This window comes from Haemaphysalis longicornis, unplaced genomic scaffold (genome assembly GCF_048455015.1).
Source record: "Haemaphysalis longicornis isolate Haplotype H1 unplaced genomic scaffold, Haemaphysalis longicornis Haplotype H1 scaffold_9, whole genome shotgun sequence".
Classification (NCBI taxonomy): Eukaryota; Metazoa; Arthropoda; class Arachnida; order Ixodida; family Ixodidae; genus Haemaphysalis; species Haemaphysalis longicornis.
The window spans coordinates 4,259,177-4,286,715 of NW_027526460.1; the positions used below are offsets into that span (position 1 = coordinate 4,259,177).

General features: G+C 54.3%; 1 protein-coding gene across 4 annotated transcripts in view; it reads right to left on the reverse strand.

The window, feature by feature from the left end:
* Plexa (plexin A) overlaps window positions 1–27,539 on the reverse strand; it is a 380,874-nt gene that overhangs the window by 282,332 nt on the left and 71,003 nt on the right. For all 4 annotated transcript variants that reach the window (XM_077685386.1, XM_077685384.1, XM_077685388.1 and 1 more), the window contains exon 2: window positions 25,023–25,074. The gene's annotated coding sequence lies outside the window, so the exon portion shown is untranslated. The remainder of the gene's footprint in view (window positions 1–25,022; window positions 25,075–27,539) is intronic.

The window sequence follows — 27,539 nt, forward strand, 5'->3', positions numbered from 1 at the left end:
ACCAGGTACGACCTGAACGGCGCCAGACGAGGGTTGTCGTCACAGACCGCGATGATGGCGTCACCGTTCTCATCACCTCCTCTTCCAAACTCGTTCCAAAGAACCCGAAGCGCGTTCAAACGACTAGACTGCTTCTTGATGTTCCCGAGCGCGTAACGCGTTCGGCATTACGCGCTCTTCGCTTCTTGTTGTTGTTGTTGTTGTTGTTGTTCCTTCACAAAATGGCGCATACCCAATCAGGGGATCGGCCAAACATCAGTCGCTAATTCGAATGAGATTGCTGCCTAGGTGGATGATTCGAGGAAAGTTAGAGAATTTTGGAAGCTTTTTTCTTCTTGTTTTTGAGGAATCGAGATAGGAAATTAGTCAATATTGAAACAAAATTAATAAAGAAAGAAAGAAAGAAAGAAAGAAAGAAAGAAAGAAAGAAGAAGAAGAAGAAGAAGAAGAAGAAGAAGAAGAAGAAGAAGAAGAAGAAGAAGAAAAAGAAGAAGAAGAAGAAGGAAGAGGAGGAGGAGGAGGAGGAGCAGAATAATTATTAAAAAAAAAAACGGCAATGGAAACGTTTGGAGGGCTCTGGTGAGGTTCCAGAATAAGGTACGAATTAGGTTGTGAATCTTTTGGAATTTTCTATGAAGCGCAGAAGAGCAGAGCAAACATCCCGGCGGCCATATCCAGTTTCTGAAGCCCCAAATGATAAAAGAACCGGCACTGATAATGCCAACCCCAGGCGATGAAGCGGCACCTCAAGGAGCTGACGTCTGAGGCTTGAAAATCGTCGACAGGACAAAAGGAAGTGGTCCACAGACTCTTCTTCAATACAGTAACTGCACATGGCAGACTGCGCCAGACGAGACCTGTGGAGGTATCTATTCAACTGGGGCACACGACATCGAAGGCTCGTTACTATCACCTCCAGGTCGCGTGAGGGGCACCAATTCGGTTTCCAGGAGAATTTTAGATGACAAAAATCTCGCAACGACAATAGGACTGATTCGTGCTGCCTTTGCAGTTTCAACAATCTACGGAACCTTGCGGCGGCTAATAGAGGCGTAGTCTCAATGACATCGACAACAGGCCCGGAGAGTGCTACCCTTGCCAGAGAATCTGCGGTTTCATTAAAGGTGATTCCCGCATGCCCAGGGACCCAAAGAAGGTCAACTTCAGTAATATGAGGTGGCAGAAGTGATCGAAACGTCCGTAGAAGAGGTGAGTCTTTCGGAGAAGAAAGGGCTAAGCCTACGTATAGGGAATCCGTAATTATGAGTGGAGACGATACCGATATGTCAAGCTTTCGTAGTGCCAACACAATTGCCAAGAATTCCGCATAGAATATAGGGGTAAAATCCACCATACGAACCGAAAAGTACCAATTTAGGGAAGGGGAAACTATACCTATTCCGGATTTTTCATCTCGTTGAGAAGAATCTGTATAAATGATAGTATCTTGCTGAATTGAGGCCAGATGATCATCTAGGATACCATTGAGCAGTCTGGCAGGTAGCATTTTAGCATTTTGGGGAAAGATGTTCCGGAAGTTGACCATTATCGTATGACCCCTATCAAGAGATGGAAGTATGTTATTGAGCGCAACCCCTAATGGAGACACCAAGCTTTGTGCCAGAGTAATTTGCGGTCGATAGGACCTGGGCCACTGGGCCGCCAGAAACACAGCTTCGCAGACTTGTCTTCTTCTTCTTCTCCAACCGATGATGATGACGTGGAAGCAACTGCAGTGACGTCACCGCCAGGGAGAGGCGTAATGCTCACGTTGCATTGTGTGAACCCCCGACTAAGAAATGCATTCGCATTCACGACGACGACGACGACGAAGGCAGAACTACGAGGCGCGCGCTCACGTGCACTCGCGCTGGAGGAATGCAGGCGCACGCCGGCCAACGGAGCAAGACAACCCCCGGCTAATAAATTCATTCGCATTTAAAACATGGCTCAATCTAAAACTAAACAAATAAACTTTCATTCCTCTTGCCCTTCCACCGCGGTGAGCGCAGGTTGCCCGCTCGCGGCGAATGGGCCCACGTGCAACGATTTCCCGCCCAACCCGTTCAACGCTTCAAATTCGCCACCGCGCGTGCGGCCGTTAATCTGGCTCCCCCATGGTCCCCTTTCCGTCTCGAACTACACCACTCACTTTGCAGCACTTCCACGCTGCAGCGATCCGGCCGATCGAAGTGCCATTTTAACCTCTGGAGACTGCCCCCGCACTGTCAGCAGCACCTTACGGGCAGGGGAGGTCGGCTTGCACATCATCAGGACACCCCGTGTTAGCAAGGCGGCGTGGCTGGGCACGCAGCTCTTTGCCGTTGCAGGGATGGGCGACCTGCCAGGCCGCGTCGGGAAAGATCCCGGATGACGTTACTCTCTTCCACTCTCCATCATCCACCAATTATACATATTGAGGTAATCAGACAACAGTGGTCAATCCCAGGGGATGGATACGTGCCAGGTGAAGACGAAGATGTGGCGCCTGGACACGAGCTGGGGCCGAACATGGCGGCCGGCGCTGGACTACGTGTGCGCACCGGGACCTGCAGCTGGGGATCGGGCGTTGGGGAACGGGACTTTCCAGTATAAGCGTGGTTTTCCGGGGTCTCGGTGTCTTTCTTGGGAACTGCGGCCGGGTGCAAGGACACCACTATATATATAGTATACCGTTACAAGCAATGTATATAGAAGAATATGTAGAAACCGTTTCGTAGGGTACCGACAAGCGTGTGGTTTTCAGTCTAGTTTCTAGTGTCTTTTCAGTCGCTGTTGCGACCGGGCGGGGGCACCCGATCCTTTCTCCGTGGCCTCCAACATACGATGGGTAGCGTGTATGAAGCGAGCGGCCAGCCGGTGTTGCAGCCGAAGAGAAGTCCAGAGCAGTAGGGTAACGTAACTGTTTACTTCATAGCGAGAGGTGAGCCGAAGCCAAAAAAACATACAATGCCCCGACGGGCGAGGTTACAATACAGGACAGGAGCAGAGCGACCGCATGGATTCGCTGCTCAGACAGGAATGATTTTCAACGTTTGTGCTGCCTCTATTTATACCCAAAAAACGCCCCCAAGAGTAACACGCCACGAAATCACAGACACGCACACACTCTGTCCATAGTTGGTGAGTCACCCATGGCTTCGTCCTACATGGCGTCCGAGAGGGGGGGAGAGAGTGTCCTTGAAAGGTGCCGGGGTCGCGCTATCAACTGCTGATCGTGCCGATAGCGAAACGTCTGAGCCGGGAAGGTCAAGGCGACGCGCAGGTGCCTGAAGGGTGTGGCGCTGGCAGCTGCCGGAATCACGTTGCCAAGCGAGGTGACTGACCCGGCATGTCGAGACACGAAAGTACGATTCACCGACACGTGGGCGCACATGGTCGATTCCCACGTGCTCGCTGATGCGGAAAAACACGTGTTGCTGGGTGATTCGTAACAGCTTCTCCGCCGGGGGTCCGAGATCCCGATGGATAAGGGTCTTCAACCGTTGTCCGGAGGGATGCTTTCGCAGGGAAGTGCTCAGCAGACGCTCGACTCCAGGCCTGGGCTGTACGACACCGTGCTGGAGCTTCACAGGGCTGATCACTGGACGAGAAGTGGCTCCCCAAGAACGTCTCTGGATTGGTCAGGCAAGCAACAGAACAACACAGCAAGACACAACCGCATCGCCGGCAAGTGCGAAGACAAATCCCCACTGAAGATCTACCAGGCTTTTAGATGCGAAAAAATACGCTAATAACTAACTACACTAGTTATATTTTTAGCCCAGCAGTACTTTAGACAAGTGCACAAACCTGAAAGGTGACATTTCGCGTGATTGGAAATGTCCCACACACACAAAAAAAACGTAATCATAAAGGCGAAACCTGCTTCAGGAAAAACAAAGAAATTTGAGAAAGTCAGGCGTCAACAGGCCACTTCTCGCGCTGAGAGCTGCGATTTGAGCTCTCGTCAATGCCCCGAGCTTTTCTCCTTCGGTACCGCACTTTAGGTGCAGCCGTTCTCTCAACGCTGCTGTGACCGCGTGAAATGATACCGGTCGTCTTGTTCGACAGAGGTCGAGCGCGCGGAGGAGCGAGCGGGATTTTCCCCCGTTCATGCGTTAGGCGCGCACTGCTTCTAGGCGGCATAAAACCGCGCCACAATTACGCGCTGAAGTTTTTGCTACCTCCTCGTTGCTCGCCTTTTTACGAACTCGTTCGGCAAGCAAACGCCGGAACGCATTTGCGTTCTCTCCTCTAGGCCGGTCGGTTCCAGACTTCGGTTCAGCCACAGGCGACACCGGAACCTCAACTAGCTCAGCTGATGTTGTCCTAACGACGGGAGCATCAGCTGGGAGTGAAACGGGCACGACGAGCCCATTAGACACCTTGCAGTTCCCAACAGTCACTACCTCGTCGTCCCTCGCGCTTTCATCGACAACCTCGGTACGCGAAGACTGAAGCGTGTTTTCGTTCTCCTTCCTTCCTGCCAGAACTACACTACAACCAGGCTGCCCTGTCTCAAAAGACGGCTCAGCCCGCGTTGCCGGAATCTCTACGAACTCGGCTGGTCTTCGCTCGAATTCGGTTACCTGAGCTGGTGAAAGAACAGAATCGGCTGGCTCAGTGGCGAGATCGTGATTACTCCCAACTGAGCCGTGCAAACCATTCGCTGCCTCGGCAGCAGGCTTTGCCACAACGTAGGTCTCTTCTGAACTGCCGCCGTCCGAAGAAACAACCTCCGTTTCAGCGGACTCGTGTTGCCTTTCGGTAGCCTCATGGTTTACGCACTCCAGCGAAACCTCGCTATCTCGCGAAGTGTTCATGTTCAGACCGGTAGCCGTTCCCAAGGCCTCCCGCGAATTTGAACCACCTGTACACTTTGCCGAGATTTCCGAAACCAACACAGACACATCTCCGGTCTCTCTCTCAGCCACCTCGCGGCGCTGCTGGGCCGCAACCGTCGCCTCCGACTCGCGCCCGATTCGTAACATCGCACATATTTCGTTCACGTTCAATAAAATTCGGTCGCAGATCGGCGCTAATCCTGGCCTTACCTGTCGCGTTTTTCTTCATGCGCTGAAGCTACAGATACTATGGAATACACACTAGCTCGAACCCAAGCCCCTCTTGAAAACCTACCAGTAAAGCCAGGAGTTTTTCCTGGATAATGCTGCAGGCGCGCACCCTGGTTTTTAAATGGGCTGCGAAGGGTACCACCTGTGAGAACTCCATAACTCTTCGAGACTGCGGTCAACGGACACTGTCTCCGCCCGTATTAGCCAAGAACGCCGCTGACTGGAGAGGGCGACCGTCGTTAGCGGCACCCAAATCTCGGTTATTCCGGGGTCAATATCGGATACCGGTGAGGCGAGGCGATATTGCAGACGCAGACGACCCCCGGGGAAAGTTGCGCGGGCCTGCTACCCGTTCCCCTTCCTCCACTGCACACATCCGCGCAGATGGAAAGGCCGCGCGCAAGCACTATCGGCCGCGACTGGACGCACGCCGTGTACGCTAAGCCGGCCGCAACGCCATCCTTCTCGGTACTCGGGGCAAACACAGTGCAGACGCCGGCGGGGCCGTTATTAGCCGGATCGGCTACCGTGTCTACCGACGCTGCGCGTGGACAGAGCGGCTGCCTTGGGGGCGGGCGGACAATGCCTGTATAAACACGTTCCAGGCCCGCATCTCGCCGAGGGGGACGGCTCGGCACGCGGAGCAAATCCCCCCGACGGCCGAGCCCTGTCTCCCGCAACTGAGCCGCCCTAATCACGATGCGAGGGACAGCACCGACAAAACAATGAACCCGCTGACCCGACGACGTCCACAGTTCGCGCCCGTGGACGCGCTGAGCAACTACGGAGCAATACTGGAAACAGGAATTTTGCAGCTGGTTCCCTTCAAAAAAAAAAAAAATGCGCGAAGCTGACTTCGGCTAGTGTGTGCTTGAAAATGGGTGTGAAATATGGGACGCAGGAAGCTAGGGCACTTACAATCATCAATGTTCAGGGAAAAAAAAGTAATCTGAACAGTTTCCCGAGCTCTCAGGGTAGCTCAGTTACGACAACTGCTTTTTTTTTTTTGCCTTAACCTCACACACAGATGGACACACGCACTAAAACACCGCAAAAATGTGAACTTTCTACAAGAGGTACGCAAATATGGCTTTACGCTATACATGCGACACTTATATCGCCGATAACGCGCGGGCACTCGCACGCACGAAGAAACGAAACGCAAGCAGCAAGCAACGTGTTAAACGAGAGACACGCCTGTTCGCGTATTTCAACGCATCAGGGACCAACCTGTCGCCGAAAAAGCAACACGGCCTCCACGAAACACTCGTCGCACCAACAGCTTTGGGGAACACGGGGGAAACAGAGAGAGAGGGCCCCAATATACGAGAGGAGGTAATAAGGGCGTGAGGCAAGCAAGGCCCAAAACCGAGCCTACTCTACTCGGGCTTTCAGTGCCCACCGAGATAGATAAACCAACAGAGGGGGGACCCGGCACCGCGCACCCCGGCTAGGCGACATCTGCGCGCGGGGGCGTCCCCCCTCGGCCCACGACATCTATCCGCACTGCCTGTTTCGTCCTGGCTAGGCCCACCACTGCTTGCCTCTCTTTGCCCTTCGTTTCCGTGACAACTGAGGGCTCCGACAGGTCGGGCAGGCACAGACGCACGCAGTGGGCGACGTTCATTGACGACGCTGCACAGAGGAGGGTGCGGGAGCGAGGAATGCCGGTAGCGGCTATGTAGACAACGTGCCGTCGTGCGGCTGCTTTTACTAAGATGGAGGTTCTGCAGTGCGCGACAACCGTTCCGTCCCAAAAAGGCAACCTCCCCCTATTGCTAATACAGGTGGCACGGTTCATACCCGCAACACTGCCTAACGCAAAGCAAGCTTGAAGGTCGTTTGAAGCCGAACAAATGCCTTCCCGAGGGCTACATCGCACTGTACTCTGCGAAAACAAAGTAAAATGACGCCACCTGGGTTAGAAACTGCGTTCTCGTAATTGTGATCACGTACGTCCGGTTACTCCATCCACCCTGGTGACCTCTGAGTGCAGAAAAGAAAGAGGAAGATTGCAGAAACCACCAAGCGGGAATTGTCGGATAAATGCCAAAGCAGCTCCGCTGAAGTCGGCTTCACATCTATACACCAATTCATTGCTAGGAAAGAATTCTTTTCGGGGGCGAGCGACATAACCAGTTTGATATAAAAGTATATTACGTCGCCCCAGAGTCTTTGTCGCCCATATCAGCAAGAAGTGTTTCTTCTAGGTTACTGACAGGTAATTGATGGGCCACCGGTTAAACCGCCAGTAGATACGGAGCAGTGAGCAAACAGTGGGTCGCCTACCAGTAGTAGCACGTGACCCGCAAGAGAGCTGGGAAGGGGGGATAGAGGTCAACGGACGAGGGGAAGGCATGTTCGGGAAATAGGGGACGGAAGGCGTGAAAGAGGGTGGGGGGGAGGCAGACACGATGAGGAGTGAAGCATGCGATGCATACACCCGGTCAGCCTCTTGGGGCTCCAAGCAGGCGCCTACTGCAGGCGGGGCAGCACGACAGGGAAACACGCGGCGCAATGAGCCGGCAAAATAAACACGACGGGACGGCCAGCGTAAGGAAAAATGAAAATCGCCCGTCTCGTGCACCAGATAAGCTCCCTTCCTCTCTCCGGAACGAAAAACGACAAGTATACCAGGCTCCTGCAAGCCCGATTTACAAATCACAAAGCAACTGTGATCTAGGCAGGCCCACACACACACACACGAAAAGAGAAATATGCCCCGCAAGCGGTGCAAGTTTATTGCGAGGGAAGCTAGCGAAAGCAAGATAGCGACCACACGCATCGCGACTGTCCACTGGCCCCTTGGGGACGCAAGAAGAAGAATTCACGGCGGCGGTCCCTCCCGCGCGTTAGGTACACGCGGCCGCTCTGCGAGGCGTACCTGAAGAGCGGCTGCCCTCACTGAGCAGAGGTGCAGCAGCCAACACGCTCCCACTTAGCTGCGCCCAAAGGAGGGGGCAAACGACGGGGCATTCCCTAACGACCGCCGGCCAGCCCGCACAGCCACCCAGGGAGGGACAGGGCCAAGGGGTCACTCGGAGAACCTGCCTGCACGCCCGCTTTTGATGATGCCTCCTCGTTCCCACGTTCAGAAGAAGATGCACCCATCAAGCGTTTTACGACGCGCCACGAGCAATTAGGAGCTCACTCGTGGCGTAAAGTGTCGCGTGGGCAGGACGAGGCAGCTGCACGCGAGCCCATCGAGTCGCTCAAAATCTCCTCGAAGACAACGAGTTGACTGGTGTTGTGCTGCACTGAAATCGCCAGGTTATATATATATTTTTTTTTTCAGCGACGCCTTACTCGGTGAATTGGTCACTAAAAAAATTAAGGCCTCCTAATCTTGCTACCGAACCGTGTTTCCCCCGTTACCGTCTATAATTGTTTTGCCCGCGCAGTCTGCAATGGAGACACTTCTTTGTTTTTTCGAATATCAAAAAGTTAAAAAAAGACGTTGTTCCTGCCGTGGACTTAGTTTTTATCATTACTAATGTGAAAAAGTAAAAAAAAAAAAAAACACACGCGTGTACGCCAAACACAAAGAAAAAGAGAGTCTATGGGCGCCAGATTTCGGTGCACGTTAGGAAACAACGGGTACGCCAAAACGCTGAGGGATATCCGGTACGTGTACTAGAAACGAGCCATTTTGCTGCGATGACGTATGACTCTGAAATTGTTCGCGTACAGCCACTTCCGCACCACGCGAGGTAAACTTGCAAACGCCGCTCCGGACACACTTTCACGCAGTCATTAACGCATTCCTTGGGACTGTTACGATTCATCGCGCCGCTGTGCTGCAGGCTTCGTGCAGCGCTCTTCTGCTTTGTGACAGAACCACCAATACGTGCTCCTTTCGCGTGGGCGCCTCTCTGTCGGTAGCCCAAGCTTGCAGCGACAGCCAACAGATCCCACCATGCCGCAACGTGCCTGGGAACGGTCGGGTCGCGGGTGCCTCGCTGTCGTGATTCAAACTTCGGCGGCGGCAGACGCGGCACGCAGAGACTTGTACCATGGACGACGTTGCGGATACCTCTCTCCCCTCTCCCAGGCTGAACGAGCGCCGCTACTACTGACCTCTCAGGAACTCTGGAAAGAGCGTTGTGTGTGTCTGTACTACCGTAAATACCCGCGTATAATACGAGGTTTTTTTCTAAATATTAGCGTCCTAGATATCAGCCTCGTACTATATGCGGATCCAAACTAAAATTACAACAAAAATTCCAACGTTCCGCTTCATGTTATGGTTTCGGTATTGCTCGGGGCTGCGGCTTGGCTTCGTTGCTACGTGGCTATCCAATTCTAGCCCTAGCCAGTGCTAGCCACCCATTTCTTTGTTTATGGATAAGCGTTTGGTTCGGCAACACGCATGTGCTCTTGTGAATCACACTTTGGGAAGTTCTCAGCAGTGGAGTACGAGTATGTCGGTGCCACGTAAACAGTGATTGACAGGCCACGCATGACAGTGATTGAACTGCGGGGACTTATCCTCACTTCTGTGAGGATATGAACCAATAATTTTTTTTTTCCAATTTTGCATCCCTAAAATATTACCTCGTATTATATTCGGGTACGTATTATACGTGGGTTTTTACGGTACGTCGCGCGGTGTGCAAAAAGCAGGGGGAAACTTGTTTGACCGTTAGCGCTTTGCGTATAAATACGAGGAACAAGCGCAGAAGTGCACTCACTTTGGAGCAACGAATCAAGCTGTCACTCTGCTCGAGTCCTGTACCGTAACTTTGCCCGGAAGGGTATTGTTCCTGTATTGCTTCGGCTCATCTCTCGCCATGCAGTAAACAAGTAAAGTTTGCCTTCGGCTTCTTGTCGTCACTTTCAAGGAAGCAACATTTGATGGCCGCTCACCATCACGCTACCACGCGCATGACGGAGGCGACGGAGCCCGGTGCTGGGACGCCTTCCCGTACGTACCGCAACCTTCAAAATAACGCAGCCGAGCGCGCTAAGCGAACCCTCCACTGGTGCACCGACGGGAAGAAAAAACCAGTGGCAGCGGCCAAACAGCTCGACGTTAAGTCGGGGAACCCACAAAACCGAGCGACGAGTCTCAAAGGGGGGCACCACGTAACGTCATAGAAGTGAAACCGGTCGTTCGGTTCCCACAGCCCGCAAGCAGACGCGGCGGACACACTGAAGAAAACTACTGCCTGTCATTGGGTACGGACGGACGCGTGAAACTCTCAGCGGTCAAGGACTCAGAGGCACCACTGCTTCGGCTGGCAGGGCGAGGAACGGTGCAAGAGGCCCAGGCAGTAGGGGAACCGAACACCCCATGCGCGCGAGGGCGTGCTTTTTTCCCACGCTCGCAGGCAGCGGCTGCCCTTTCGTGCTCCGCAATCGCCCGTGCACGGACCATCCATCGCTGGCACGCCGTCTTTTCGGAGGCCTCAGTACGGAGAACGGCGACAGGATATATGGCTGCGGCGCAGCTAGACCAATCTCACGTCGCTAAGCATGCAACACGCACCCGAAATCTGCCTCTCTCCAGCACGCACGCCAAAATCAACCACTATTCTCGAAGAGGAATTTGAGAGGTAGCCTACAATTCCTTCCTAAGGGGGAAGCTGCAGGCATTCCCTCTGTATTGCGTTCATTCCGCTCCGCACGACGCCGTCGTGAGGGGGCGAAACGCCTCCACTTTTATTCACTCCCTCCTGCACTAAGTAAACATGCCAAAGCTCTGCCCTTAGACGAGACGTCACACGCCCCGCCCGCGCTACGAACCTGCTGCAGGCAGGGCCCAGCGTATCTAACGTAACTGACACCCCCGGCCCTCCAGGCGATTGACCATAGCTCCTCCTCGTCTTGCAACCGCATTTCTTCGTTGTCCCAAACTCGGGCGCTGGCACCGGCAGACCTGGCCACTGAATGATGGCGCACTTCCAGCGCTCTCTGCCTGCGCGCAATCTGCAGGCGAAACAGAAGCAGCGCCACGAGGGCCAACAGGGAGGAAGAAGACGGGCACCAGCGGGCCGCCGCAGCGCATCCCTGCAGCCTGTGACGGCGCCGGCAGTGCGCGGATAATTGCGTCCCCCGCGCCACGGTGCGCCATTAAGGAGATGAGCGGCTCCGGGCAGCACTGCTTCAAGCTGACAAAGGGATACGGCCGGCTTCGACTCTTCCTTGCCTTTGTGGCCCCCAGCCACACGCGAGCGCTTAATGCGATTGCCTCCGCATCGCGCGCCCCGATGCACTAATGCGCGCAGCACGGGCCATGCCTCCGTTTCCTCGCTCCCTCGACCGCCCATCCAAGGTGCGGACGGCCGCTGGGTATAGCGGGTGTGCGCACCATACATCCTGGCTCCGAGATAAGCCAAGCGCAACCGCGGGGATGCCTGCCACCTGACGGATTTCGACGAAGGAGCCCAACTGCGTCGTTCAAGCAGACAGCCCCTCCGTGTGTGCGAAGCGAAAGGAAGCGAAAAGACAAACGTCTACTCTGGGACGAAAAGAAAACGAAGCACGTACGTACGGAGCACAGCGAGCCTCCTCCTTCTTTCGGACGCGCCAAGCACAAACAGAGGAGGAATCTCTCTCTCTCTCTCTCTCTCTCTCTCTCTCTCTCTCTCTCTCTCTCTCTCTCTCTCTCTCTCTCTCTCTCTCTCTCTCTCTCTCTCTCTCTCTCTCTCTCTCTCTCTCTCTCTCTCTCTCTCTCTCTCTCTCTCTCTCTCTCTCTCTCTCTCTCTCTGCGTCCGTGCGCTGACATGTTAACCCGACGAAGCGCGCGCGTCACCATCAACACTCATGAGGAATTTCTCTTATCCTGAATTGGACACGCCGTGATGCGCGGGTACTGTCGCAGCGAAAGCAGCCAAGAACGCCTGCCAAAGGGGAGGAACGAGGAAAACGTCTGCGGTGGCGAGGAGGGAAGAGGGGGGCGGGGATTCATACGCGAAAGTGTCAGACTCCAAAAGCAGAAAAGGCCGTCGTGATGACACCAGTCAACAAGCCCCCTCTCTATCCAGCGGTCCCTGCCCTCCAAAAGCGAAGGCAGACACGACCGTGCCTGCTCACCCGGCTGACCCGAGGACCCAGTTCAGAGAGACGGGGGCGAAACAACGGGCGCGATGCTTTCGGGGACGCAGGTTCCCAGGGGTCAGGGCGAAGCAAAACACTGTCAAGCTGACTTTGCTCGAGGGAGCACGAGGAGGCGGAGGACGAGACCCAAATGGGGGTCCCAGATGGGCAGCACATGGCTCGCACCCAACAGCGTCCGGCCCTCCTCTCTTGCCAGCCCTCGGAAGAAGGAAGACGGCGCTCGAGTCGAGACTCGATCGAGACACACACGCACGGGTTCGAACTTTTACAAGCAGCGAATCACGTCAAGCTGTGCAGCGCTTCAAGAGCGAGCAAGTGCTCGTAACTCTAACATTACCAGGGCGAATAAGGTCGGAAGCGTTTCTTGAGCTTTCCCAGGTTTCACATTGGACGAGGGACGACACGAACCTCGGTGAAACTTGGTGACGTGTCACGAGTACATCGCTGGCGGGTTCACACGCTCTCTCGCTCCCCTTATTCGTCTTGGTAATAAAACAACGGAATGAAGCTGGAAACTTTGTAGGCATACAATGCGGAAGACGTAAGCAACCAAAGCACTGTAGCTCACTGCAAGTGAATATTTTGGCTGTCAGCGACACCAGCAACCCGCCACGCCGAGTCAGCGAAGCTACTTTCTCGCCCTTGGCGCGTAAGCAGCATAGTCAGGCTGCGTCTTGTGCCCCCACTTTCCAGCCGTTACGACGTATTTTTAGTTTTACTGCGGATGCTGCCGGGTCGGCATCTTACGCGCGGAAAGCTGGCGCGGACGAGGAAAGGCCGCTTTTCCGGGAATTCCTGCAGCGCTGTGCCTCGACCCAGACGACTCCTCGTGTTTTCTCTGCTCTTCCTCCCCTGAAAGTGCCCACGGCGTGGGAGAAGATGGCAATGCCCAATTTTCGAGAAAAATAACCGAGGTTGTTATTCTCAACGAATTGGAGAAAACCAGAGGAGCGACACTTCTCGCTAGAGATTAAACGTGTCCAGGGCCGCCATCATCCGATGAATCGGGCGGTCATTGTCGCGGCCAGGCAGAAGCCGGCGGCCACCGCGAAACAGAGCTTTGCTCGACTCTCGCTTTCTCACGACAAATTTCGCGCCTCACAGGAAGTCTTGCCGCTAAAGTGAGCAAAGTGTGTCACCCCAGGACTAGAATAACATTCGAACAGTCGCCCATTCATTCGACCTATGGCAATAGGGGAAACCAGGCTGCACGAGGTGAGACACTTTGGTAAGCGTAACTGATCGAGTGTCCGAGTTGTGCCCCAGGTAGCACAGGTCGTGCACGCGTAGCCAATCCCGTCTAAGTCGTTGTGAGCTGCGAGGTTGCGGGTTCGGCTCCGGGCTGTGGCGGCGATACATCTGACTGACCACGGCGAGAAACGAAGGGCACGATGGTGTCAAATCCCAGCTTGCTAACTACGTTCCTCAACGAAGCACTTCGTACACCAGCCGTTCTTTCGGGGCGCAATAACCAATTTTTGCATGCTACAGCGAACATTTATGTGAGTGCCCGTTATGGCGCGCTGCCGACATTGTATTCCTTCGGTAGCCACAACAACAGCAGCGGGAGCAGCAAAAACTGCGAGCGTTAGCTGCAGATGGGCACTCGGCGGTCGATGTCCGACGCTCGTGCCGGGGAGACAAAAGCCCGGATGAGCCGCGCTGCCGGAAGTTGTTCCGCAAGACGACGCGGAGGGCTGCAGGACGGCCGATATCGCACTGCGCGTCACACGTGCACGTGGATGAACAGTGCTGTCCTCCGAAGGGGAGATGGAGGGGAGCGGGCTCTCCTCAGCGACCCTCCGAGCGGATATCGCAGCTATTCGGCATCACTACATGCAGCGACCGGGACACGGCGCCCATAACAGCGCAAGCTCACACGCCCTTTTCACAGCCGCCAAGCAGCACCGCATTGGTCACATGTTAGACAACACGAAGGGCAAGTGCTCGCGAATCCGCAGTGCAACATCCGGAAAGCCAGCACCACCTCCGAATGTCTTTAAACGAGCCAATGCTGGGCGCGAGTTTCTTTCAACGTGAAGTGCCATCGCGCCAATGCCTGTCCCAAAATCACGGGAAAACAGGCATTGATCGAACGAAACGCGACGTCGTGTTGAGGGCTGGTCCCATCGTACTGCGCAACTGCGACACACACATGATCACCCCCCCCCACCTCCAAAAAAAAAAAAAATAACTGAAAATGAAAACAAAGACGACAAGACCGGGTGAACTAAATGACCACCGAGGAAATGGGACCAGCCATATAACCTCCCGGCCGTACCAATGGAAGCAGCAAATACGAGACGAGACCGGAGTCGCACAATAACCGCAGTCAGCGATCAGTTTCTGTAACCGCCCTGTTGTTTTCTTTTCTCTTGTTTAATTTGCACCCCTCCTCCCTCTAACGCCTCACGGCATTGAAAGTAAGCAAATGAAATGAAATAACCGTGCACGCGCGCAACACTTAAGCGAGGAGACTTTGACGAAGGGGACAGGAGGGACAGGTCGGACTGGAAGGATAAGCGTCTATAAGACACAGTGCAGTGCAAGAACAAGAGGCAATTCGGTTCCTTCGAGGCAGTGCGCTACGATCCCCGCCCCTCACGTTGTTCCGACCCCCCTTCCCATGAGAGAGAAGGCTAGAGGAAGACGACGGAGCAACGGCTGGGCCGCTGCGGCTGATTGGGCCACGAACAGCGCCTTCAGTATCTGCCCTGTACGCGCCCTGCGTGTGCAGTCACAAAATACTGACACGGAGGGCCGGTAGTGGCGGGGATTTAGTACTCGGCAGATATTTCGGCCACGGGTCGGCCGATACGGCTGCGCGTGATACCGGCTCACCCATTTAAAATACCAACTGAAAATTCGCCCACCGCAGCGGAAGCATCTGTCTAGCACCGCCCGCGCCGTTCCGTCTTCCTGGACGCGGTGGATTACATCGAACTCGTTCGACCGGCGGCGTTCCCCGTCTCAAGGACGTCCAAGGACGGCCGCCAAGACTGCTGGCGGCGGCAGCGACCCAGCGCGTAACCGATAGCGCGGCGCGGAATCCCAACCATGTGGGGCGGTCTCGAGAATGCCGGCTGGCTGAGCCAGCTGTTCCGCGCTCGTATGGCAGCAGACGGGGCCGCGCAACGACGGGGAAAAGCGCCCGCGGTCATCCCCGGGCTCTGCTCAGCCTGCACTTCCTTCTCACTCAACCACGGCGGAGACGGGCACCACTACTGCTGTGCGCCGCCCGCGAGAACACGCGGGTGTGGCCATTCCTGTCTGCTGCAGGTCTGGCAGCCAGCCAGCAGGACAGAACAAACGGTCACACACACACACACACAAAAAAAAAAAGGAAAAGAAAGTCGAAGCTTGTATGACTGCGCTCATTTTGGCCTTATTTCGAAGTGTTTGTTTGCGACTACAGGAGCGCGGAATGAAGAAACCTGGGGCATATTGCGTTCGCTTACAGAAACGAAAACGATGGGGGCCCACTACGCGCCGCAGAAAAAAGAAAACTGAAACAGCCCGCACCACGATATGGAGTCTCCCAGGCACTTGTGCCTAAGCTGAACACACAATTCCAAAGTACAGAAGGTAGGTATACTGCCGCCGACAACCGCACGGAGTAAAGGACGCCCAAATGAACCATCATGCACCGCGCGCTCCTCCCCTTGCGTTCCGCACGTTAACTCCTGTTTCATGGGTCAGTAGAAAGCGAATATGCCGCAATGCGAGCACCAAGACCACTCTGCCACGAAGTCAAAGGTGTTACAGTCGACAGCCGGAAACGGGGGCTCCGCAGAACGCGTGATATATATGCAGAACTCCTGGGGGCACTTGAAGTCTGCTTACGTGCTTTGAAGGCGAAGGCTAGGCGAAACTTCAATTTCTTTAATACTGCTGGCGTCGCTCTCTCTATATATATATATATTTTTTTCGTTTTCGCGTGTTCGCCTTTTGGCACGAACGACTTTACCAATGTGACTGGCAACGCTTGACGCCATAGCCTCCCACTATGAGAGTTGTGCGCGGCTGGGGTGCACCCGTTAATCTGCTCACGCGTGGTCACTTGTCACGCACTGCTCCAGCGTTGGCAACGTGCGGGGATGAGGCGGCCATGCCGCACCCTACTCTTGCTCTGGACACCCGGGTTCCCCACCCTCTTGAACTCCGTGCCTTCTTTCTTCATTCACTCTTCACAGCCATTTTCTGCACCAGACAACGACGACGACGCCGGCATTTCGCACTATAGAGCACTTGAGTGAGGCTTCCGCTCTGCAGACCGCTCAAGCAGCCCTACCGGCGCTTGCGGCGGGATACTTGCTCACCACAGTGCAGCTAGCGGCGCCCTAATTACGAAGACAGAAAGCGACACAACGCGGAGGCGCCTTTGAAGGGGCCGGGTTCTCTCGCCAAGGGGACGCCTTCTAGTCTTCTAGTCCGCCGACCTCTCCAAGCCTTCTCCCAAAGCCTTTCGCATTCCTTCTACACAACATTTCTCTCTGCGTTTGCGTGGTGCGTGCGTGCGTGTGTGTGCATACGCATGCATATGACAAGGGCTGTACCGCACCACCAAACTAACAACAGCTGGTACTGGCTGGAAGCGCACGGCAGTGAAGGCCTGTCCGATAAGAGCTCGCGGTTTCCTTTGACTTGCTATATGTACGTACTTTTGAATTGAAACTTATACCTTATCGTATAGCACCCTGAATGAAGTTGCCGATGTGCTAACAGCTACAGTGCCGCACTGCGGGGTTACGGAGTAATTCATTCCCCTCGAGGTCCTTTGAACACGCGCCATAGTTTCACACGTTTCCCCTACACAGGAGCGGTCTCAAATGGAGTTTCCCTGTGTCTTAAGACAACCCGCACAACCCGTTCTCCTAGCATTTCCTTCGACGAAGGAAGCCTGAATGAACCCAGTGCTGCCGTAACCAACCGCCAGAAATGAGCGTATCCTGAGGACAATTGTGGCATGTACTCGCGCAAACCACAAGCCGTCAAGAAGACTGGCCCATCACGGTGCGGAACTGTCACGAAATCCCACGTTCAAACCACCATTGTATGTGAAGAAGCCGCAGGTCGAAACACGACACAGACAAGTTAAGCGTGCACTCCGTAGACTGCCCACTTAATGGCGAGGGCGATGCCAAACTGATGATCGACACGGCCAACCACGCACGTGACATATTAACTGGCGACCGAAAAAAAACGTCACACGCTCCACGAACAAAAACAACTTTAACATTAGGAGAAAATTGTTATGTCGAAGTCTTTGGCTAAATTTGGGTAGGAAACTCACGAAAGACGGAACTGAAATGCGACTCAGATATAAACCGTTAAAAAGAAGAAAAAAAAAGGGGGGGCGGGGTGCTGCCGCAGGCTGATCTTGTCTAGAGCACGCAAGTTCGGACGAACACCGCGGAGACTGCCGCCGATGCCAACTCGTTAATGCCCATCTGATTTCTTAGAAACAGCCCGTTCGGCACTTCTACCGCCGAGGCGAGAGCGCGGAGTTAATTGGGAGTTGACAATGCAGCGGGGCACGGTGTATCGGCCGATCGAAACGCACGCACGCCCGTCGCCACGTCTGAGCGCTTATAATCGCGCGCGGCCGGCCCCGGTTGGCAGGCGGCAATTAAGCGCAGGCCGACGCAATGGGGCGCGCGAGTTCAAAACGCCGCCCGACAGCGGCTCAAAGCGATACGTCACGGGCACCTGCGCCAGCCGGGACCAACCATTTGTCCAGCTGTCCGACGTCGAAACGCGCGCGGAAAGCCGTTGACTGGCACGCGAGCTGCCGCCCCGTTGATCGGAGCTTTCATTGGGCTGCGCACGCCGTCAGAGCGTCGTGGGCCCGATTGAGAGCGGGCCCACCAAAAAGTGAAGCGAATTCTACCGTATGCTTCTGCAATCCCGCGTACACTTCGTATAACCGCATTCCCACCCGTCCTGCCTTGCTACGGCAGCAGAGTCCGCTCAGCTAGCCCGTGTCCTCCAGCATCGGTTGGCTGGCACTGGCCGACAACACACTAAGAGTTCCATTCTCGTCGACTTCCTTTTAAGAGCAGGTCGAGGCCATTCATGCAAGGACTGGACGCATCATCGCGCATGCACACTCTTAGGCAAAAAGGACTAAAAGTTCGTCCTTTGGGGGACTAACGGCCTTTGCCACAATCATTAGTCCCTTTGGGGACTAAATGTGAGGGGACGAACGGTTAGTCCGCCACTCGGTTGGTCCGTTCCGATACTCCCCAAGGACGAACTGCCGAGAGTCGCAGAAAAAAAAAATTTCGTCCACCAGCAGGGATCGAAGCACCGACGCCCGCAATTGTACGCAAGGAACCCGGCGCGCTGCCACCACACCACGCCGGCGGACGGATTGACAGGCAGATACTTTTCAAGTGTAGAGCGTGTAGCGCTGTGCCAGGTGATGGTTTCATTGCAACTGCAAGCGACCGTGACCGCTATTTGCGCTTTGCGCTTAGCGCTTTGCTAACTTGAGGGACCATTGCTCATTTCGATTCTAAGTACAGCGTCACAATCAGTTTTTTTTTTTTTTTTTTTCTTTTTTCTGCGACAGCGAAACAGCGCACGCAGGGCGCGTACAATGAAGAGCCTCCCCCTCCGAGACGTCCACCGCGGTCGCTGCTCCGTGCACCTTGCTGCCCCGCAACACGCCAGCAGGGTTCGAGAGGTCCGTTTCGTGACACCCCGGCGCCGGCGTGTGGAGGGAAAGGGGAAGCACGGGCTACGAAAAGAGAGCGGAGGACAATGCGGCTGCGCAGTCGCTCCGAAGGGGCGCAGAGACGGACACCGGGGCATCTCCGACAGTTAAGGCCCCCGCCGAGCGAGAGCTCACGTCGGAGTTGTTTGTCAGCAGCCCCTGTTCCAGAGAAACAGTCAGCCCGTCCTGGAAACAGCCGCCACCGGTGGTGATTAATGAGTGCCGCTCTTCCGATAGCGAGACTTCCATTCGTTCATGCTCCGGAGACAGCCGCTCGTACGCTCGTGCGGCCACGGCCCCTCAACCGAGGGAGGAAGCATTAACGCCGGCGTGAACACCTGAAAGCGGCAGCTCGCTTTGCACAGAGGAAACCGGAGTGGCGCCTGGAAGGAAGGAGGACAACCTCAGCGACGGCCAAGCGAAGCTCTCGACGACAACGCGGGAGGCGCGTGCGTGTGACAAGAGGCGCGCGACGTTGAGGCAGGCACTGCGCGAGATTAGTCACGATGATCCTCGGCTCGCCGCGCTACACAACGCAAACAGGGCTTCCTCCTCGCTTCCCTCTCAGACTCGGCGGATCGCTGTTGGCACGCCAAGGCGAACCTTCGGCCGGATTCAATTTTCCCTCCGGGCTCGCATCGTTCCCCGGCCCATCATTGGCGGGTTTAGCCAGCCCCGACTAGACACGGTGTTGGTTTAGCCCGCTAGGATTCGTCTTCCCCGTCATGTTGCCCGCTAAGCTCGCCATCGGCTTCGACAGCAGGAGTGGCCCTGAAGCGCGGCCCTCCGTGCGTGGTAGCGAAATGCTGCTGCGCGCACTGAAAAGGCCTGAGCTGTTGACTCCCAGAGATTGGGACAAACGAAAAGGGAAGCGCCAGTTTTCTTCCTATCGCCCGACTCCGAGCCATTGGGCGTCCCACCGTCACAGAGAGCATGACTTGCGGACGCCCCTAGCAAACGCAAAGCTCCATTTTTAACTGCGAGGGAGACCACCCAGCGAGTATTTGTCCTTTCAAAGAATTACAGCTTTACGCAAAGAGTCGCTATTAATTGATTCGGGCTACACCCGCCGAAGCGACGAAGATAGAGGACGGGACGATACGGGCTCATTAACAGTGCATTACGGAGCTGGCTGCGCACCGCTGCCCGACCATCGCCGCTCCGTCGGTCCCGCTATCGACGCAGCGCGCCGGCTGGCCGACTATTGGGGCCACGTTGTTCGACCCCTCGCGACCTGGGCCACGATTGCGAGACGCCGCTCTCCTCCACTGGCGGCGCACGTCCTCGTGCGGCTGGCACAAGGGCTTTGCTGATTTCGAACAGACGGTGACAGAATAAAAGCCGCGACGACAAAAACGGAACGTTGCAGGTACGCGCTGCACTGAACACCAACTGCCCATCACATATGTGGTGAACTGTCCCTAACAAAATTTTGACACCTGGTATAGCAACGGCTCTAAATTTTTCGCAAACCACCCCCATCTCTATTCCCCAGCTTCCTGGCTCGAAGGCCTGACCGCTCGGAAATTGTGAAACTTTCGCACTTGAATATTGTCGCGAAGCGGGGGTCTCTTGATGTTTTCTGGTTGTTTTGAGCTCTGTTCCCGCCGCTGGGGCTCTTCCTCCCAAGTGTTTTCTGCGAAAACGCTTCGGACGCGGCTGGGCCCTGGCCCCCTTTTTTCCGAGAAACGGCTCCGGCGCGTGTGTTTGCCCGTCGGCCGACCAGGAGACGACGGCTTCTGTTACCGCGGCCGCGGCGTTCCATTCCCCCCGTGGCCTGTGCGCTGGTCGCGTTCGGGCTCCGTGTCCCCAGGGTTCTTCAGACGACCTTCCCCCTTTTTCCCCTGTTTACTTTAGTGCGTTTTGTCTAAATTACTTTCTTTACACGCATGGTTCTCCAAACGGGCGCCTTCGAGTTTGAACTTGGCGTCTTCTGTGTTTGATTTTTTTCCTTTTTTAACTTTGGCGGGGACATGTCTGATTGGAGCTAAGAAGCGTCTCCCCGATTGGCTGCAGAAAGCCTTGTTCCATTGCGTCCGCACGCTCCAAGATGCGCTTTTTCCCCCAATACGTCCCCCACCGGACCGCTTGAAGCGAATATAACGCGGCGCCTCCGGCTATTGGGGGCGGCGGGCGGCCTGCACCAGGACTCATTCCGAAGCTCTGCCGCTCGTCGTCGTGCCCTCCCGCCTGGAGACCCAGATCTGGTCAGCCATGTCCCGCTAAGTACTCTCGATCTATTGACTGTCTTTCTCATTTAAGTAACAAGTGTATTCGTTCTGATTCTTATGTGCTAAATGTCATCAATGTTACCCGTAAATTAAATCAGTTAACCTCATCCCCCTCTTCAACGCCTCGACTTTTTCACTCCGATCGGCATGCTGCAGTAGCGGCAGACATTGGACCAAGTTAAGCCGTTACAATATGAACACTGTGAAAGTACTGTGCAGAACTGTAAATAACTTTTGTATGAGCCGCTGTCCGTTTTTTGCTGCCCATAGATTCGGAGCTTATGGCTTCAATGGTTCCGGAGCCTGGTGCGGCACCGTGCTGAAGTTGGTACGGCGCACAGAGCAACCTTTTGCCTTCAATACTGTCCGTGCCAAAATACTCTGCGTTTCACTGAGTAACCCCGGAGAAACCGCACTTCCAGAAGAGCTGCGACGAGACGGAAAGTTGCACCTCGTTTTATAGCGTTGCTGGCCCCATCCTCGGCACTTTACACAAGCAACGCGATAAACACTTCCCAGCGTCCCAAGGCTCAGCAGAGCCTACGCGAGCGGTTTGGTGGTTGGCGAAAGAAATGGCACCCGCCCGGCGGCGTGTTACGCGCCTCAAGAGCCATCGCACAAAGTAGGGAGCGGTAACGCGACCTTCTCACAGCCATCGCGCCGCCAAGCTGACGGGAAACGTCAGCGCGACGTACATGGAAGGACTGGCTGCTCTCAAGCACGCCTGAAAAGTTCACAGCTCCGAGTTACTGAGACGAGGAATCATCATGCACACTCGTTACAACAAAATCGCTCTATCCAAATTCTCGCTTTAGCCAAAGTTTATTCATGGCCCACAGTCAAGTGGCGAATTTCCGCTGATAACGGCGTTGGTCCTCGTGGAGAAAGACATGCGGTCCCTGAAACAGGGCACGCAGGTCAAAGTGCCGCGCACCAGCACGAGGGTGCCGGAGGGAAGGAAGTGCAGAGGCCGAGTCTTCCGCTTTCGCGGAACGCTCTTGCCCAGCCGGCGTCACAGCTCGTGTCACAGACGAACGGGAAACGCGGCGCCCCAACTGCGTACGCCCCCTTCCGTTTCCCGACCAGGCAAACAACGAGGGCTCCAATTAGGGCCGGCTGTTAGATTAGATTGCGCGGCAAGAAGTTCGCACAACAGAGGGGAAGCAAAACGAAACAAGGAAAGCTGAAAACTCGATAAAAGTAGCCCAGCCTCGTCTCAGAAAGCCAGGCGATGACAAACAAAAACACACGTAAGCCCGGCGCTTTCTATTTTCAGCGTCCTTCGATTTCATTGCTTATTTTAATCTCACACACAAGAAACAAAGCGTAGCATTTGGCAGATGGAACATGGCCAAGCACCGGACATCCAACTACTTTTGGGAAGGTGCACTTTAGCGACTTTAACGAGATATCGTTGCAAACTCTCAAAAAAAGCCGCAAGAAGCCCTTTACCTCACTCGGGACCCAATTCGACCATGAAGAAAACGACAACGCCAAAAACAAGTAGCTCAAAGGGCACATGACCACGACTAGACTAACATTCCTTGTTTGTCCAGCAGTTCTCGTGCGAATTCATTTTCTTCTGTGTCCATTTTTTCTTTTCTTTTTTCCTCGTTTCTGATCAGGGGGAGACAGAGTGGCTCACAGCTTCCGCAAAGTCACCAGGCAACCACCAAATTCGGCAAACGGCTCAAAACACTGTGCTCAAACGTTCATTTGAATCCGCTCCTCTCGCGCAAGACAACACTTCTCACGAGTTGTGAATGCGAAAACTGCGTAATCCCCGACGTCCTCCAATCGCTTTAACCAGAGGTATACCTACGCTTTTTCAAGTGACTAGATCTGCACACGGGTTCTTTTTCTCACTATTCTAATCCTAAAGGGAAACTACAGGGAACTTGTCAAACTTCTTTTTTTTTTTTTTTTTTTTTGCATTGCATTGCATAGGCTAGCTGAAATAAACACACTTTTCATCGTTTATCCGGTCGATAATGCCGTGTTTAAGTTATAAAGCCTGAAAAAAGAAATACCATACGACATTTGCGGCGTCTGCTACAACAGCAGTGACGCCTATTCGAGCTGCGATGTGATTGGACGGTGTCCAAGGTTGAAATTCAAACCAGTTTCAGTTTCGGTTCTGTGCAACAATACGCTTGGCATCCAACGTCATCTCTGGTTGGGCATTCTATGTGCTTTCTGGAATCGGCATACCGCGCTTCTGCATGTTTTCGGCTGTAGAATGGGTCGAATATGCCTGCCAGCACTTAAGAATCGTAACGTTCACTAGCCCAGGCGTACGCAGTGGCTGAACACCATTCGCGTGAGTGGAGACGCTCAACCGCGAGGTGCTTCGTCCCCGCCTTTGAAGCTAGCCTGGCTCGTCCCTGCGTCGTAAGAGGCGTCGTAAGAGATTTGGTGCCGAATCGCCTGACTGTCGGCTGATTCGGCACAATGCCTGCAAACTGCCGGTGCTTTTGTCTACACCAAACCAACGAGAACTCGCCAGCGCGTCACTGCCAGTCTGCACGCAGTCTGTCAACTCGCTCGCGGAGCAATGAAGGCTGCAGCGCGAGATGGTGAATGGAGTGCAGAAAGCATTACCTAAACAAAAGAAACCAACTTAAAAAAGAAGACGCGCACTATCGGGGTTTGGAATATGGCCACTGCTACGCACCACATCCAGTAGACCAGTCGGCCCACAAATGATGGGGAAAGAACATGTAGGCTGTTCATTTTTTTTTTTCGACATTCCCGGCAGCCTAGATGACCCTTTCTTGAATAATGCTGGTGGAGTAAGCGTACCCCAATCTTGACCAACATCCCATCACTATACGGGCTACGTTCCTGACACGGGAAAAGCGATCGCAAATAAGTGGTCGTGCTACTGAGCGCTGTGCTAGTTCACCATGCGCAAAAAGTGCTCCCCACGGTACCTTCGTTTTACGGTTTACAATAAAAGTTGCGCTGTATCGTATTTCCTAATTACCTACGTTAACCTCGCTGAATCTTGTCCCGCCTTCTATCGGTCATGGGTTTTCTACTCACGTACCAGTCACACACGCACAAGCAGCTTGCAGCTCCAGGGAAGCGAAGTGAGCGGAGCAGAGCGAAGCGTCAAATGTACGCTTTTGCTGGAGCTTTTTACTTTAACTTCATCGATTTGACTAAGCTTGATACAGTGTACAAACTGACAAACTGAAGCCACATTCTTACGGTAAGAAACCTTTTCACGGCTTAGTTTTGACTGAGCGAACGAATAGCGACGACCTACCAGCGGCCGGCCGACTGGCTCCGTCGGAAGGTCGGCGAGCAGCGCAGTAGCGCAACCAAGCCAAGCCATCTCGTTCGAGTGTCACACGAAACGGCAAGGAAGATACAGACAGGAGGGCGTCCCCTTAAAATTCATTTTTCTACTAAATAAAGTCGCGTGAACACACTCAGAGTGGTAGAAACACGTCCCAGGGACTCCAGACTTCGATTTGCGCAAGTAGTCCCGCAATGTTTACACATAACATCAGTGTGCCCTTAAGAGGCACGCGCAATGTAACGTCTACCGGCCACATGTGTGCGGTTTACCGCAGCTCGGCGAACAGACATGTACCGGTGAAGCATGCGCGAGTAATTTTAGCAGGCTAATAGCAAAAACTAGCAACTCGGCAATCAGCAAGGTATGACGCCGGCAAATGCGCTCTCTGCTGGGCGATGCGAACGCGGGTATGTGTGGAAACGCGGACAGAAAAAAAGACGCAAAAGGAGAGGGGTTGCGAGCGGGCACGTCGGGCAACTGGACACTGGTTCTTATGCCTGGAAAGAACGTCACGAGGGCTGCTTCTGAGTCCACTTATTAATTTCGCAGTGATCTCCCAAACATGTCATTGCGTTATGCCGTTTCTGGTGGCATTTAAGATAACAGGGAGCTCGTTTGGTGCCACATGCAAAGAACAAGTTAGTAATAACCTTTTGACCCCTGGAGGTGGCCGCTCCTGCTGCTGGTTGCCGGTTTCGCCTTCTGTAAAACAAACACGGGAGAAAGGCTGAATAAGTTATACGTCTCCAGTATGTCCGTGCGACGGCAGTTCTGAAGTAGTCCAAGACCTCAGATTCTGAGGGACCAAAGGCGGCAAAGTGAATAGCGAGAAAACACATAAAGAACACAACACAGAAAAAACCGAGCAATGTTTTTCTTTTTTTTTTCTATACTGCTTCCATTCCAGTCGGTAGACTCCTTGCTGCCGAGGAACGCCTTCCATTGTTCGGCGTCCTCGCCAAATATCTAACACCAGGATACTTCCCTCGGCAGTCGCTTGATATCCAACGAACGAAGCACGGCAACATGCAGGCGGCAACATCCGTGCCCACAATTTAATTTCGAACTAGTGCCCAACGACTGCAGATAGGCGGCGAGACTAAACGATACTCCCAGGAGTCGCCATCTCTAAACAAAACAAAAGGACACACCGAAAAAGAAAAGGGGGCCCAACGGGAGCAGGAAGCTATCCGTGTGTCGGCGGCGCCTGTTGTGTCTGTCCCCGTGTGTTCGCGGTTTCGTTCCGTTTCCCAGGGACCGCCAGCGAGAAACCATGCGCAGCGAACCGGACCGCGGAAGCGTCCCTTCTCGGCTCTCGAGGGGCCGCCGACTCCTCGGAAGCAAGGCACAGGGCTAATCTTTCGAGAGCGAGTCACAAATGAATGACACAAAAAGCACTGGGAGAGCGAATGCAAGGAGTAGGGGGTCCTCCACAGGCGTTACCCTAGGAAGCAAAGATCCGAAACGCGCTCCCCCTAGAAGCGTGCCTCACTCTTGGTTTCGCAGACGCTAATGTCGCTCTCCTGTCGGGGTCTACAGCGCCGATAAAAAAATAATGGCCGAATCGCTTCCGCGAAGATAGTTTGTCGGACTTTCCAACAAACGTAGACTACGTTTCAAGGATTTACCAGGAGAGGTGGGCGATTTCGCGGAACAGTGCCGGCCGCCAAGGAAGCCCGCACGGCGTGCTGCAGCGGCAGTCCCAGCACAAGCCTCTCCACTGTATACCTGCAGCCCACGCAACAGCTAGAGCAGCGCTAGGGTTTCACCGAGAACGTTTCACCGAGAACAGAGATGAGCGACGCCGCGATCCGCGCGACGAGGGCACCGCGCGCAGAGAGGCCAGACGAGCACCGCTCCTGTTCCCAATTAACGGCCACCGCTACCAGGAAGCGAAAGATAAAACCTCAGGTCCCGCTACACTCTCCGAGAGACGAGCCGGCAAACGAGAAAAGCTCTTCCCTCCGGGTACTGTTTCGCGCGGCCGAGTTCGGCCAACGGACGCAATTTTCCCCATGCGTGCGCCACGCAGAATCTGCGGCGGCATCGGAGCCTTTTTTGGAAATCCGCTTGCGAGAGGCTGAAACGTGGAATGAAGTCCTCGGCCAGTTCACAGACTGCAGCACGACGCGCGTCGGGGAACGAGGCATGTTTTGCCGCCACATGTCAGGCGCTGCTGGAACAACCACGACCGGCCTCGGGGAAACACGTCGAGTTCGGCTGTCGCCGAGATTTCGCGCCGCACATCATGTAGCCTCGAAAATCTTTCTGATTTTAGACGGTCGCCCTTGGACAAGCGCTGCAAATAACTCCGTAAGGCGGCTCGATGCGCCCAGCCTGTGCGTACTTGCTTTTCCAAAAACTTTGACGAAACAAGCGCGCTTCGGAGCGGTGTACGTTTGCGCCGCTCAGCCCAGCCTCCAGATACACCAGTCATGGCGTGGCAACACAAGGGACCAAAAGTATGGTCTCCGCGCAACGCACAGTGCTCTCCCGCCCCAGCACGTCCTCCATTTCGTCGGCAAATTGGTCACAAAACCTGGAAACATCTCGGAAACAGTCGTATCCAATCGACCGGCTGAGGACGGACGTCAAAGCGAATGAGACAATAACGCTTTTTTGTTCCCCACAAGATGAATTCCCTACAACTGCCTGCATAGGTGGTGAAATCGGGAACGACGTGTACTTCCCGCGCCACTTCTCGCCGGCACTTAGAACAACAGACGCGCGGGGACAATGACGGTTCGTGTGCAGCGTTTTGCATCCGAAATGCATTTACCTTCGTACTACTTCTGTTTAATCTCTGGCTGACAATGCTCAATTCACGCACAAGGTATTTAGAATAACAAAACGACAAAAGGAAAAAAAATGCTCTTCACATGAACTGGTTACACCCACGTGCAAAAAAAAACAAAGGTAAACAGGTTTCTCGCACTCTAATAAAACGTGCTGTTGGGCCAGTTGGTACTGAATAAGGGACTTAGCACACACACAACAAAAGACGAGGACAGTGGCAGACGAGATAGGCGTATAAGACCCTTTTTGTGGAAAGTTGGGCCTCGGAAGGGCCCGGAAATGTATAAAATCACCAATGATCAAAGGAGTCAGAAAGTAGCCAAGTCGCCACACTGAAATTGCCGTTGCCACGAGTCTCGAAAAGTTGCCCG